General features: G+C 36.3%; 1 protein-coding gene across 1 annotated transcript in view; it reads right to left on the reverse strand.

Moving 5' to 3' along the window:
* LOC131669013 (uncharacterized protein CG5098) overlaps positions 1–10569 on the reverse strand; it is a 396487-nt gene extending 385918 nt beyond the window's left edge. Inside the window, exon 1 of the mRNA XM_058943567.1 lies at positions 10454–10569. The gene's annotated coding sequence lies outside the window, so the exon portion shown is untranslated. The remainder of the gene's footprint in view (positions 1–10453) is intronic.
* Between the last annotated feature and the right edge of the window lie 296 nt (positions 10570–10865).

Raw genomic sequence — 10865 nt, forward strand, 5'->3', positions numbered from 1 at the left:
ACATCAGCTCACACAACTTCCATTGCAACGACCAAATTATTGAATTTACGCTACAAAATACTTCCTCATCCACCTTTCTTTCAGATTTAGCCCTTTCCGATTATTTTTTGTTTCCTGACATAAAAATTTGGCTCGCAGTTAGAAGATTTTCATCCAAGGAAGAGGTAATTACTCCGACAAATGAGCAATTTTAAGAGTTTGATAACAATTATTTTTCAAAGGGTATAAAATGCTTGAGCACCGCTATGTATAGAATTAAAAGAGGACAAGCTTAAAAATAAATTGGAATTATTTAAATAGTATTTTTTTATTTAAAGTCGTGGATTTATTGAACGACCATCGTATCTATATTTCAATTTTCATTTTGGTTTAACGAGCTCAACCTAAAAATAATAATTGTCACGCATATTGCTCGGCATTCGGTTGAAAAAACTGCCAGTAGTGAGCTCATTTATTCTTTTGTAGAAATGAGCATGGACCTCTTATATACTTACCTGCATAACATCTAGCGGCTAGACGTCTACGAAATCCTGTTGAATCCTTACTGAGGAGTCCAATTCAACAGCACGGGACGAAACATCTTGAATTGTTGAAAATCTCATTTTGAATCTCGCAAACCATAGTGAGTAAAATGGGTAACAATTATTATTTTTAGGTTGAGCTCTTAAAACCGAAATGAAAATTGAAATATAGATCTAATAAAGTAAATCAAGTATAAAATTTAAAAAATTCTATGACTAAATCCGTGATAAAACTTGTCGCAGGATACATTGTAAAGGATAAATAAATTTAATTGTACTAAATGGTTTTGGTAGAGGGATGGAGATTCAGGAAGTACCGATGACTATTGGATATTTTTAGAAGCATATAAACTTGCAGACGGACCTCAATTAGATAAATTTTATGTACCATCAAATCAAGTATCAGAAGTTATTTTGACAACTTACGAAATTTTTCTTACAAATTTGGAATCTAATATTCAATAAAATCAACTTTAAAAGAAAACAAATTTTTTGAACTATCGATGCTTTGTGCTCCTCTTTTAGTAGAATTTTATGAACAATGCAATGACGATTATTAGTACTTAAAAGACTTCTTTGGTCAACTACACATGTAGTTCACGTTAAAATGGATTACCAATAAATAACATACACCGAGGATTAATAATGCAAATACGTAAAATAAAATAATAATCTTATGTTTTACTAACATAGGTGATACGCAAGGCAAAATTTCGGCACCAATAAGTAATTCTTTGTTCTTGTTGCACGGTAGAACACACGCGCGTACGTATATTATAACCTATTATAAATTTTACAATAAATTTTTTAATACAAACTATCATGCATTTATTTATTTATGCGGTATAAAAATGTATAAGTTGATTAGCAGGATATAAAGAAATTTGACATTGAACTCGATAAAAATACTAAAACTATAAAAACTTATAAAGAAGTATTAAATAATATTAAAATATATTAATCTATATAACATTTAATGAGTATTAAAAAACGAAAGTAAATTAAATTGATTTGATACTATTAATTTTACTACTAACATTTCGAATTAGAAGGGATTTGGATTAGATAGGAACAATTTAGATTCAATTTTCAGTGCTCAAAATTGACAATTGAATATACTATTGAATTCGAATCCAGTGATATTCAAAACAACGTTCTCAACAGTACCCTCGTTGAAGATGGCAATGAGAGTGCCTCAATCAACTCCGACACAGGCGAGACCGCGAGGAACTCCGTGGTGGCTGCTGGGTTACCCCACGAGGGTTACAGGGGGAAGTCTGTAGCCACCAGAAGAGAAGCTGCATGCATCTCAGCCCCAACGGTGCCAGTGGCACCACTCGACTCGTTCTTTTTACAGCAGGTGATGGCGGTGCTGCAGATTCTTTGCTATGGTCCTGTAGGCATGGCGCCGTCAACGGGTACGGTGCCAGCCGAGTAGCCCTCCCTCAAACCGCCCCCTAATCAATGCGTGTTGGAATAATCCTTCAGCTAAAGGTGCGGTAACTGAGTTCCACCTCCCTCAAACGCAAATGCTCTCGAAAGCTCGCTCGTGAATGTCGACAGCATTTTGCCGATTTAATGAGGAGCGACAGCTAACGTCAGTTGGAGCTTCGGCTTTGCGTATCTCATTGTCGGTTTCATTAAGTAAGGCGAGTGTAGCGCGACGAAGGCCCAAGAGACGGCCACGTAGAGTACGATATAGCCAGAGAGCTACGAGATTCTCTGGATTTGAGGAGTTAGTTAATGAAAGTTCTATCAATGAAGACGAAAGAGCGCGCCACCGACGACGCCATCACCGGTGTCGTGGTAGAGACGTGCATTCGGGCCATCAGGAGGTGTGACGAGAGAGAGAGAGAGAGAGAGAGAGAGAGAGAGAGAGAGAGAGAGAGAGCGAGAGAGAGAGAGAGAGAGAGAGAGGACGCGGCCGATTAAACACTGTTTCGAGCCTGGAACATCAAGTTCAATGGGGACGCAGGATCAAGAGTGAACTATTTCTTGGAGAAGTTGAAGCACTGTATGAAATTATACAATCTCCCTGATCCCGAAGTGCTCCCAGCGCTGGACGCGATCACGTGGAGGTGTGGCTGGCAAACAACCTCGGAGGGTGACGCACCTTCCAACATTTTGTCTCAGATTTCTTTCACTAGTACTACTGGACGTTGGACCGCGAGGAAATCTACTGTGAGTTGGGCCGCAGGATGCAGGTGATGTCAAGTCAATTGCTGACTACTTTACCGCATTCCAGAATATTGTTCGGCAAATGTGAAAAATCCGTCCGATAAACAGCAAGTACGGCTGGCAATGGCCAGGTTGAACCTAGAGTATGGACGCAACCTCTGGGAAAAGCCGATATACAACCTCCGTGGCTTCTGTAACCTCCAGTACTATGGAGATCGATTGAAGAGTCACCGGGATCGGGAGAGGAAATTGCACCATCCTTCCTCCAAGGACCATTTGCTGGTGGAAGATGCTGCCTACAGAAGAAAGACTAAGAAGAGCCATGTAACAGAAATTGCCATGGAGGTATCATAAGTGCCAATAGAGCAGCGGGTCAGCAGCAACCAGAAACCCAAGTAAAGGAAGAAGAAGGGTGCAAAATCCTCAGGAGCACCTGTTTCAGGGCGTTCTTCGGGCGAAGATTCAGGGTCTGGATGGTGCATAGCGAACGCGATGACGCACCCTGCACTTGTGTGCTATCTCAACGCTCAGGGCCAAGATCACTGGTGCGAACTCACGAGCAGCGCCATTATTATAGATGTCAGCACGAACCGCTTCTCAACACCAAGGATCACGAGAAGCAGGTTCTGGAGGTGGCCAGGGCTCAATCCCCGTTTAGCGGCAGATGTTTTAACTGTAATGGGGAAGGTAATCGGAGGTTACAGCATCCCTATTCCATTAGACGTTAAATCGACCAAACTCGTGAGGTACAGGTTTGTTACCGTTGCAACGGAGTGGATCATTATGTCCCCGGTTGCCTCTGCGAGCTTCGAATGATTTAAATTAGAATTATCAGGCACTTCGAACCGATCCATCGGTTGGTGAAAAATCAGCCAGCGAGGAACAGTGGCCCTACTCTCTCCACAATAACTCATAAAAGGCCGCCGACATAGAGCACGGCGGATGGAACATACGCGTAAGATCGGCATTGCAGGAGCCCCAACGATTCAAGATTAGGGCGTTAAGTCTACGAGTGATACCGAAGGAGTCACCTGCGCAGACGGACCTTATTGAACACCTCATTAATGTATAAGGTGCCAGACCAATCAAGACGCCTATACACAGGTAATCTCCATAGACCACAGAGTTTATTTGCCAAGAAATTCAGGACTGGTATCAGAAAGAAGTGATACGTCTATCTCAGAGCGAGTGGTGCAGTGCACCGGTGGTCCATCTCCAAGATTGACCTCAAGAATGCCTATTTACGGATGCCCTTGCAGAAAAATAGTAAGAAGTACACGACGTTTGGAAAGCTGAGTTGCGGACTCTGGGAGTGACTTTTGGTCTGGTGAACGCTCCTGCAACCTTCATACGCACGATGAACGTGCTGTTCAGATCAAATTCCGAGCCTCACGTATTCAAGTATTTCGGCGACGTGATAGTAATCACCGAAACGTTTAAGGATCACTTAGTGTGGCTTGAGAAAGCGCTGAAGCGCATGATCCGGGTGGGGCTGGAGATCAACGTCGAGAAGAATGAATTTGATCGCTCTAGGGTCACGTTCTCGGGATATTTTCTCGACAAAGGTAGACTGCAGCCTGACTCTGATCGTGTCCAGCCTGTCCTGGATTTTCCAGCACCGCAAAACATCAAACAGCTGCGTCGATTCCTGGGTGTGTGCGGATAGTATTTCAAATTCATCGAGCATGAGTCGCATTTGAAAGTACCCTTAACGAAGCAGCTGCACAAGAACTTGCTATAGTAGCAACAAGCGTTCAAAGTGCTCTAACGAGCTTTGACGGAAATTCATGTGTTACTGCGCCCAAATTTTTGAAGGCGTGCATTTTGTTTCAGTCACAGATTACACGGCTCTGACCTGAATGAAGAACACGAAAGTTCCGACAGCGCATCTAGCCCGCTAGATCCTAAAGTAATGGAAATTCAAGCTGGTGTATCGTAAGGAAACACTTTACCATATCTCTGATGCATTGTCTCTAGAGCTCACAAGCAACGTGGAAGCGACAGCATTCGAGGTCATCAACGATTCATGATCCAGCTGCTGAAGGGCGTAGAAGCATACCCACTCAAATACCGCAGGTAGAAAATTGAGGACGAAATATTATACAAGTACGGCACGAATAAACTCCTGGACCAAGTGACTCATAAGGAGCAATACTGGCAACTTGTAGTTCTGGGTGAGCATTAAGAGCGACCTCATTGCGAGCCGTCTACTCATCATTTTAGACATGGGAAGATGTATGATGGCATATCGCGCGAGACTTCAGACCTGGCATGTGGTATGACATACAGTCTTTTGTGAAGTCATGTCCTGAATGCCAGAGCTACAAGATAGAGCAATGCGCACCAAAAGGCCTGATAAGCAAGCGGATGATTGAACGCTCGTAGACAGTTATTGCAAGGGATATCGTTGAGCTACCCCGCAGCAGAAATTGTTACAAGTACCTAGTGATTTTTCAAGACTTGTTTACGAAGTGGATAAAAGTCAAGCCCCTGATAATTGTGACCAACAAGTGGAAGGACCTCTGGAGGAACTAATTCTGTTCCGTTTGGAGGTTCTAGAGTACCTGGTCAGCGACAGTGGGAAGAATTATTGCGGAGCGGATTTCACAACATACTCAAGGAGTATGGAATTGAACACGTGCCCTACCCATACTACCATCAGTAGACTAATTTTTGCGAACGTGTGATGAAGATGTTGAAGATCACGATCTCCATTTTTTTAGATCATGAATACCGCGACTGAGACAAGTACCTACGCGAATTTTGGCATACGATAAATACGGCGATGAAGGCAATTACGAGGGTATCACCTGCGTGTCTCAACTTCGGTCGTGAGCCACGTCAAGCGAAGATCCTGTCGAGCGAAGAGATGGAGGAGAAAAAAATAAATACAAAATATAAGGTAAAAAAATTAAAGTTCTGACAATAATATGCCTAAACGGTAATCGGGCAAGGTGACGTCCTCGAAGAGGTACTCAACCGTTGCGAGCCGGCACAAATACTCGTCCGCAACGGGGAGAGGGAAAGAGAGGGAGAGAGCTCACGTTATCGCTGCTGTTATTGCTTCTGCTATTGTTCCTGATGCAGTTCCTGCTGTTGTTGTTGCTCTTAGGCGCCAGTGGCAGCTCGGAAGCACCATCAGATCTGATTCGGAAAACCTGACCACTCGATAAACGGAAAAACTCAGTAGGACAAAAATGGTGCAGCAGGTATTGAAGGCGTCTCCTCTTTGTTCTGTCAAATTAGTGTCCTGCCTTTGAACGAGTGAGTGCCCGATCAGACACTCGCAGGCACATCACGCTGGTCCCTCACGGACGTCTGCGGCTCACGCTCAGCCCAGCCCTCAGATGCACTCATTCGCGCACATATTGAGCCAGACAACCATCTCTTTCTCCTACCTTTCTACCTCTACATCCCCCCCACCCCACGCAAGTTCACATTCATGGTTTGCCAAAATCCTCTTTCCCGGCTCCGTTAATCCGCACGTCAAACCAACAGTCTGGGAAGGTATACGATAACACAAACATGCGTCCAATCTGACGAAGGCACAAACGGAAGTGCCAAGAGACAACAAATAAACGACAAATAAGAAATCGCTAGCATAGCTATTTTCTCCGTCATAAATTATATTATAATGATTCAAGGGTCAAAGTTGTTAAATATCGAGTGAATTTATATCTATCACAAATTGACTTTCATTAACTATTTTAAATAATTTAATCTATAGGTTTTTCAGTTTTTTTATTCCCTTATAGGTCAAGCAATCTAGCTACCAGCATATAGGGTTTCATGACAAAATTCTGGACAGGTAACCAATAGTGCCATCGTATAGAGTATGTAGCCCTCTTCAATTTGACATACTTTTAAACTCTCAAATATTATCCCGGAATTTGTTATTAACAATTTTAAGCAAAAAGTCACACTTTATTTGGTTTTTTCACTATAACTTTGCAAATAATGTAGCGATTGCAACAGTGTCACGCGATTTTGTAACATCATTACAATCCAAGAAAACTCGGAAAATCCAGGAAATTTTGCACTTGTAAAAAAACTTATCATATTTCCGTCAATTTTCAACTTAAAGAGCTGAGATTCAAAACAATAGTAGCTGGATATATTTACTTTAAATTCGCAAAATCTTGATTCTATGCAACAGTTAGTTTTTACGCAAACAGCGTTCAAACAAATTTATGCGAAATTTTCCTTCCCCAGTCGAAACGGCAAGTTTAATTTTTATTTTAAAAACAGTTCCGAAAAGTACATGATTTTCGTTCCAAAATGTATATTCTGGTTATGAAAAAAAAAAATATATGCAAACTAGATCAGAAACGACGCGGAAGTCCGACGTTTTCGGCTGAGCGTACCAAAATCGTTGAGTGGTGGGGATAACAGCGATAAAGGAGACACGCGTATATATACGCGTGTCTCCTTTATCGCTATATAGTAATACATGTGTCGCGCTTGCAGCATGAGTATATTTTTATTCAATATGCATATAAACATATGTACAATGCAAGATGTACGATCGCAACTATATTTAAAAATTACATAATTACAATCAACTTTATATGAAGAATACCCTGTGATTATTATTCATCTGCATTTTACATTGTGATTATTTACTAGCATTTCAATAAAAATTACACGAATATATAAATAATGAATCGATCATATCAAAATACAAAAAAAAAATCAATATAAAATTGTTCAAGCAATCGCAAGTACATTAATCAAATTGAATAAAAATATACTCATGCCGCAAACGCTACGCATGAATTCACGTAACTCCTCTGCCGCTATTATTCCCACCACTCGACGAATTTGATACGCTCAGCCGAAAACGTCGGACTTCCCGTCGTTTCTGATCTAGTTTATACATATACATTTTGAAACAGAACTTGCCGTTTCGACTGGGTAAGCACCGGAAAATTTCGCATAAATTTGTTTCAACGCTGATTACGTAAAAACTAACTGTTGCATAAAATCAAGATTTCGTGAATTTAAAGTAATTATATCCAGCTACTATTATTTTGAATCTCAGCTCTTCAAGTTGAAAATTGACGGAGATACGATAAGTTTTTTTACAAGTGCAAAATTTCCTGGATTTTCCGAGTTTTCTCGGATTGTAATGATGTTACAAAGTCGCGCGACAGCTGATTTTGTTTATTATTCACTTACCTACAACTTTTGCATTGACACTGTTGCAATCGCTAAATTATTTGCAAAGTTATAGTGAAAAAATCAAAAAAAGTGTGACGTTGCTTAAAATTGTTAATAACAAATTCCGGGACAATATTTGAGAGTTTAAAAGTATGTCAAATTGAAAAGGGCGACTTGTACTTCATACGATGGCACTATTGGTTATCTGTCCAGAATTATGTCATGAAAAAACCCATATTGCTTCGCTTATTAGAGTAAGCTGTTTACCAAGCAATTATTCCATAGATAAAATAGTTTAAAATACTAGATATTATAAGAAACTTCAAATATCAGTAATCATAATTTTAGATGATTTGTAGAATATAAATGTGAAGTATTCGGTTTTTTATATAAGTTTAATAAATGTAAGTTTTATATTGTTATTGAAACTTAGACCTAGATATTTGATGATATCTATTCTATTAATTATTTTCTCATATATTTAAAGGTTCAAGTGTTTGGGTGTTTGTACTACTGCATTGTTACCAAATTCAAAATAAGCTTTTTTTTTAATGCTGAGGAACAATTTGTTTAATCTTAAGCAGACAACAACAGTCTTCAATTGTCATGCTCATGTTAATTTCTACTTTTTTCCAGTTTTTCCCAGTTACGATATATGTGTTATTTATGAAAGAAGGATGGTGATCCAAATTGAAAAAGATAAAGAAAGAAAAATTAACAAAGAAAAAAAAATTACAGAACAATTTAAGAACAAATGAAATTAACTCAAAACAGAACCAAATAAGACACAATATAATTACATGTGTTTATATAATTTATGATTAATATTTAATCATTGGTCAACTTAACTATTAGAAATTGAATATAAAATTCTTAGTTAATGATAAAAAATTTATTGAAAATATAATTTTGCAAATTCCAAAAATTGAAATGTTTGTATTGGATTATTATTCAAAAATATTATTTTCTTGCTTGAAGGGAATATTTTATTTGTTTGTATAATAAAATTCATTTACAAGTTTGAAATTCAATGATATTCAATAACTAAATAACAATATTATTCATAAGTTATTCATTAATAAAGTTTGTTAGTAAATTTTAAAATAAGGGCTGTTGTGTCATAACATGGATGCCAGTGAACAAATAGTGTTTCATAATAGGTCTCAAAAGTACATCCAGTATTTTAATTATAAATTATCAACTTCAACATGAATTTAAAATCTAAATACGATATTGATTCTATAAAATACACTCCTTTCAAAAAAGTACAATAGTATCTGCATTGATGTTGTTTTGAGTAGATTTTCAATATTTTTATTTTTGTCTGAGAATAATGTTGGAATCTAAAGAGGCTATATATTAACTTAATTAAATAAAAAAAATTATCTGTGGAAATTGAATTTTGTTATTTCATATTATAACATTTTATACAGGTTTGCTCTCTCAAAATTAGTAATTTTTAACATCTACTAATACAATAGTATATGATTATGTGAGTTATTTATTTTAATTGCAATTAAAAATACAGGCATCTAGAGTTTCATAACTTGTTACTTTATCTTAAATAATTTAAATGGCATTGACAATTTATTCATATTATTTTATAGAATTATGATTTGATTATATCTTCATTTATATTAAGATCAAATTGGAATGCAGTATACAAAATTGTCACTAATCTTATTTTAAGTTATTTTAAAAATACCATTTACAAAATGGCATATTTCTATACTTAGCTTCGCTACCTTCTATTTTTTTATTATGCTTATTAATAAATAATTAAATATAACATATTTATAATATGACAATGATGGGAAACATTTGTAATTTTTGTTCACTTTCCAAATCAGTTGGATTAATAAGAATTCTAACGTACTAATAGTCTATTTGTTCAGTTTAAATATTACATTTTTCAAAGTTATCATTTAACAGACCTAGCAGTATTTATTTAAGTATTAATTTAAGTTAATTTTTAAGTGGTTGCATGATAAAATTGAAATTACAAAGCAATTTAGTAACTTATTTAAGATTCTACATAACTATAAATATTGATCAAAATTGAATTTATTTTTAATGTTTTATCTAACAAACAAACATAATAAACAAGAAATAGACTTCAATATAAAAACCTCAATTCGTGACTATTAAATCAATTTTTCTGTGGTGATTGAAATATTCCTCTTTTACTTTAAACTCATGAGATTTATTGTTAATTCCAAATATCTCTTCAGGAATTTTTTAGGTTTCATTTTTTTGCATTAGTTAATGATTAAAATAGAACATAGCACAATTTTCTTTTAGATTTTTCCTGTGCTAGAAAACAGCTTTTATTTCAAATGGAGTATAAGAATGATAAAATTTGTTGGCATCTTTGTCAGCTTAAACTTCTCTAAACTAATAACCTGAACAATTTTTTGATCATCGAAAATTAATTTTTTTTTAATATTCAAAAATCACTTGGTAAAATATAAATCACGATATTTATCAATAAAAAAGATTATAATTTTCTCTAGATATATGTTCAACTTTAAAAATAAATGATACTTTGGTATTAATCATAACGAAAAGAATTTAGAAGACTAAAAAATTATCACCTGAATTTTTTTCGCCCAGAAAATTAAGAAAAAGTGACTGCAAAAATTTTTAATTTATATCACGAATGCTGTAAAAAGAAGACGAATAGAGATAAAATGTACACCCTCAGTTCAGCCCCGGAAAATACTCAAACTAAAAAAAAATAATTCTCATCAGAGTCAAATTTGTTCGGTTGACCTATGCTGGCCGAATAATTTGCTCGCAATACATTTTCTAACAAAAAAATATAAAAGTGTTTCTTTTTACGTATACTTTTAATGATAATATCTCGCCGAAATATCAATATTTCTTCAATTCTAAGATCTAAAAAAATTGTGCACTATTACAAGAAAATATTCCCGTTGTAATATATTTAAATAGTACCTTATTTTTTATATATAAATTTTAAAAATATACATATACTAATCAGTA

Source organism: Phymastichus coffea, unplaced genomic scaffold, assembly GCF_024137745.1.
Source record: "Phymastichus coffea isolate CEN01 unplaced genomic scaffold, Cenicafe_Pcof_1.1 PCOF00007, whole genome shotgun sequence".
NCBI classification, from domain to species: Eukaryota; Metazoa; Arthropoda; class Insecta; order Hymenoptera; family Eulophidae; genus Phymastichus; species Phymastichus coffea.